Below are 5,503 nucleotides of genomic sequence, written 5' to 3' on the forward strand. Positions count from 1 at the left end.
AAGAAAGAAAGAAAGAAAGAAAGAAAGAAAGAAAGAAAGAAAGAAAGGAAGGAAGGAAGGAAGGAAGGAAGGAAGGAAGGAAGGAAGGAAGGAAGGAGAGAAGGAAGGAAGGAGAAAAAGAAAGGGAGAAAGAGGGAGAAAGGGAGAAAGAAAGAGAGGGAGAAAAAGAGAGAGAAGGCCGGGCGCGGTGGCTCAAGCCTGTAATCCCAGCACTTTGGGAGGCCGAGATGGGCGGATCACGAGGTCAGGAGATCGAGACCATCCTGGCTAATACGGTGAAACCCCGTCTCTAATAGAAAATACAAAAAACTGGCCGGGCGACGAGGCGGGCGCCTGTAGTCCCAGCTACTCGGGAGGCTGAGACAGGAGAATGGCGTGAACCCGGGAGGCGGAGCTTGCAGTGAGCTGAGATCCGGCCACTGCACTCCAGCCTGGGCGGCAGAGCAAGACTCCGTCTCAAAAAAAAAAGAGAGAGAAAGAGAGAAAGAAAAAAGGAAACAGAAAGAAGAAAGAAAGAAAGAGAAAAAGAAAATAGCTTAATTATCCAAAAGCATTCTTATCTAGGGGGCCCTGCAAAAATAAGATGGTGAGCTAGATTTGCCTGAGTCTCAGGCCCCAATTATTGGTCATTGCACTCTGGTCATGTAAGAGAATGTCCTTGTTTTCAAAGAATACTACACACGAAAGTATTTACAGTGAAAACGTCATTCTGTTTCTAACTTGTCTGCCGAGTGCTTATCTAGCCTCTGCTTGCACAGTTCCCTTGATGAGGAACTCATTTTGTCAAGTGGCTTATTTTCTTAGAGGACAACATAAAAAGTTATTTATCAGATAAAATATATATATACTTCCATGTGAGACAAATGCTAGAATAAATACAATTATTTTAAAGTGAATGAAATTGGCCTTTTGATAACAAGACTAAAAAATCGGCATTTTTCAGGTGCAAAGTGAGATTGCAAGCAGGCCAGCAAGGTGGAGCCAATGTTTAACCAGTCCTCCACCTAGTGGCCAAAGCTTGAATGAACTACTGTGGAATGACCAAAGTCTCCCTCCAAAAGGGCCCAGGGCAGAGGAAAATATAAGTTAAATTAACTTTATTTTGACAACGAGTAGAATAGAAATTCACGATTTTAAATGTACAGAAAAAGTAGATGATTATTTTTCTAGCAAGACACTGAACATATTTTTTTCTTATGTGAGGAAAATAATTTCCTAGGTTGAACCCAAATTCCATAACAGATCAGTTGTAAATCAAATTATATTCTCAATGCACACAAATATTACTTACTTAATTCCTTCCTGAAGACAATTTTACAAGGAAAAAAACACAAAATTATGAAATTCCAAATGGCTTGCTTGAATCACCTCAGCTCCTGGGAAGATAAAAGATAAAGATTTGTCCATTGGAAAGGTGTCTGTAACTTGTGGAAATACGACAAAATAATGAATGCCCATGAATATATTAAATTTAACCTAGGAAGTTTGAATGTAATTCAAAGCATTTTACATACTCACCAAATATGAAATTCAACAACACTGCTTACAGTTGGCCAATTATTTTAGATTCCTATGGACACATACGTGATTCAAACCATACAGCTTGCTCTAGCTTATGTAAACCAACTACAAGTCAATGGGCATCACTCCCTCCTCCAGGATTACATAGTCAGGTGAAATCATCAGCAGGGAAACTGGGCAGATGGTGCTGTAATGGTTCCATGATAGATGTTAAGAGCCAAGGCTTAGAAATCTAGAATCTCAGGGGCCGGGCGCGGTGACTCACACCTGTAATCCCAGCACTTTGGGAGGCCGAGGTGGGCGGATCACAAGGTCAGGAGATCGAGATCATCCTGACTAACACGGTGAAATCCTGTCTCTACTAAAAATACAAAAAATTACCCGGGCGTGGTGGGCGGGTGGGGGCTGTGGTCCCAGCTACTTGGGAAGCTGAGGCAGGAAAATGGCGTGAACCTGGGAGGTGGAGCTTGCAGTGAGCCCAGATCGCATCACTGCACAGAGCAAGTATCTGTGACAGAGCAAGTATCCGTCTCAAAAAAAAAGAAGAAAAAAAAATCTAGAATCTCAGGTTGGGAAGGGCACTCTAAAGATCACCTTGCTTGGCCAGCTGACTGATCTTCGAATCCCTTTTTTGACATTTCCAGCAAAGAATATTCAATCTTGTTTAAGCCCTGAGAGTAATGGGCAGCTCAAGACTGCGTTCCAAGGTTCTTTCCATTCTTGCCAATTTGGAATATCTCTTGAGCAGCCAAAATTGTTCTTGCAGACTTTCACCTCTAACCCACTGGTACCCCTTTCAAGAACAAGTCTACCATGTCTGCATATGAAAGTCTTCACATATTTGAAGATAACTACTATGTCCCACTGAAGCATTTAAAAAAAATCTGGATGAAACATTTTTAGTTCTTCATATCTCACTGTTTTGTTATCTACTTAAACCTTTCATGCTTTTCCACATTGGTCTATTAAGTCGTGCATCTACTTATCAATTTTTTCATTAGCATTTGTAGATCCAGCTGTTGGAGTTGTCTTCTACCTCTATGGAATTGCATGTTTCTAAAGTAAGTCCATCCTTTTAACCCGCTGAAGTCTTTGGATCCAGAATTTTTCTATGCCCACCAGCTTTGTGTCATTTCAAGTTTGAATCTGTTTCTGTTCATCCATAGGGAGGAGTCACTAGAATTTTCCCATGCTTTATTTAATCCTTACAACAACCTGTTATTAAGTGAAGATATCTTGAAAGTGATAGTGATTGGCAGTCAGGCAATAGTTAATCCATTTTATAGAGAAAATAAAAAGCAGGTGACCGAGCTAGTCACTCAAAGATGGTGTCCAATGAACCATGACTCTCAGTTTTCGTGCCTACTCCCAGTGTGGTCCCCTTTCACATTAAACCTGGGCTTGACCTGTGGCTCAGTTGGTAACATTGTCTAGGTTGAATGGGATTTCAACCTTTTTTTTTTTTTTTTTTTGAGATGGAGTCTTGCTCTGTCGCCCAGGCTGGAGTGCAGTGGCACAATCTTGGCTTGCTGCAACCTCTGCCTCCTGGGTTCAAGCAATTCTCCTGCCTCAGTCTCCCAAACAGCTGGGACTACAGGCACATGCCACCACGCCCAGCTAATTTTGTGTGTGTGTGTGTGTATTTTTAGTAGTAGAGACGGGGTTTCACTGTATTAGCCAGGATGGTCTTGATCTCCTGACCTCATGATCTACCCTCCTCGGCCTCCCAAGAGTGTGATTTTTAATTGCCTTTTGAGTCAAATCATTCAGCTGGTAATAGATGAAGCTTATGTCCTCCTCACTAAGAAATGACAAACACAACCACAATATTAAACAATGGTATGAATGAAGCAGAATTGGTAATTATTTTGTGGGCAAAATATAAATTAGAGCACATCTGAATGTTTTATTCAATTGGAATATATCCCAATGTTAAACTTAGAAAGTGAATAAAGCATATTAAATCGATTTGTCTCTGAAAATTTTAGAGTGTATGACTAGATTTGTCCATATCTGAAGAGTCATGAACAGTGCCATTCAATCCAATCATATAAATTTTACAGGCACCCTGCTGTGACAATAATTGAAAACAACTATTTTGCTTCCCTAAAATTATCATATCTTTAGGTCAATAAAAATATTTTCACATTTTAAATTCATGGGGACTTTTTTTCTGCCCATAAAGAGAAGAGATTGATAAATATATTAATAATCCTTGGAAGGAATTTGTCTTTAAGGGGAAAAAAGGTATCTGATTTGCCTCTATTTTATTTGAAGGCAGAGCTGAGCTTGCCTGAAGACATGTAGAAACGTACAACTTCTGGATCAAAGAGAGGTCATGACGTAATCAGGACTCTTTGATGCAAGTAACAGCAACTGACTGGGGCTATCTAAAATTAGCTGTCCACTTCCAGAGGACATGCCAGTACTGAATGCCTCTGCTATCACTGGGTACCATCACCATGTGGCACATGGTGAAAGATGCTAATTGCCCTTCAACTCTGGTCCCTGGGCATTGGATTAGCCAGCTTGGGTCATGTGCCCCTGCCTCCATGATGGGCATGGAGGAGGAAGACTTCATCCTGATATTCCTTGGTAAGAGTTGAGTTACCACATCTCACTGACACCACACAAGGTGGAGAATTCCTGCAAATTAAAATGGGGGGTTGGATGTGGGGACAGTCTGAATTAAAATAAAAGCTCTTTACAATATTCATCTCTACAGTGTCGGTGGTTTTGACTTAAGGGCCCAGCTCTGACCTACATCTCCCAGAACATTTTTGTTCTTCACATCAACTATCCTGCCCCACTGCTTCTTCCTGCCCAAGCCTGTCCCATTATATTACCTAAGTATTCATGATTCATCACTAACTCATTCTCTCCCACCCACCCCCTCCCACCACCACCACTACTATCTCCTTCCAATTCCAGTTGGATTTTTCTCCCCAAGTCATGGGAAATTCATCACTGGTGTATGAAGAAGGAAGCACAAGAATGAGAAGGAGTGAGGCAGGGGCTATCTGCAGAGGAGAGTTCTTGTTCTCACGGCTAAGGCTGAAGCAGGAGTGATACGTGTTCTAATGCCTATGACAGGAAATCTGGGTGCAGGTCACTGCAGCTCTCAGCTCCTGCAGTTCAGCCACTGCCTGCCCCACCAGCTTCCCAGACCATGTCCAATCTCGAGCGCACCTTCATCACTATGAGGCCACACAGCGTGCAGTGGGGCCTGCTGGGCAATGTCATGAGGCACTTTGAGCTGAAGGGATTCCACCTTTGGGCCTCTGAGGAACACCTGAAGCAGCGCTACCCTGACGTGAAAGACTGTCGATTCCTCTCTGGGCTGGTGGAGTGCATGAACTCAGGGCCAGCCATGGCCGTGGAGGAGGTGCTGAGTGTAGTGGAGACAGGCCGAGTGATGCTTGGGGAGACTAATCCAGGGGATTCTAAGCCAGGCACCACTGGCAGGGACTTCTGCATTCAGGTTGGCAGGGATATCATTCATGGCAGTGACTCAGTAAAAAGTGCTGAAAAATAAATCAGCCTATGGTTTATAGCTCCATGTCCCCAAATACCCTCAGCCCTGGGAAGCCAGGACAGTTGATGGTACTACATACTTCCAAAGTCAGATTCTGGGTGGGAAAAACTTAACCTGAAGAGCAGGTTGATTACAAGTCTTGTGCTTATGACTGGGCCTATGAACAAGAGGTGGACACAGCAGCAGTCTCCTTCAGCACTGCTTGGAGTGTCCCTGGACATGGCTCTTCATTCCAGTGACTTGGAAGCAACAGGATTGATCATTCTTTTCTAAAGGATATTCACCAATAAAGCTGGAAACTGGAAGCAAACAAACAAACGAAAAGGAATCTGAATGCATATGTGATGTAAATGGGTCAAAGATGGCTGTTTCTTGGTCCTCATGTGTTCACTTCTTCATAGCAGGCTAGGACCATGAACTCGAAGCCCGCCAGGACCAATTCAAATT

The 5,503-nt window shown here is 42.8% G+C and overlaps 1 pseudogene; it reads left to right on the forward strand.

Annotated features, from left to right (window-relative positions):
- Positions 1-4,690: 4,690 nt before the first annotated feature.
- LOC111543237 lies at positions 4,691-5,056 on the forward strand (annotated as a pseudogene).
- The last annotated feature ends 447 nt before the right edge of the window (positions 5,057-5,503 follow it).

This window comes from Piliocolobus tephrosceles, chromosome 14 (assembly GCF_002776525.5).
Source record: "Piliocolobus tephrosceles isolate RC106 chromosome 14, ASM277652v3, whole genome shotgun sequence".
NCBI lineage: Eukaryota > Metazoa > Chordata > Mammalia > Primates > Cercopithecidae > Piliocolobus > Piliocolobus tephrosceles.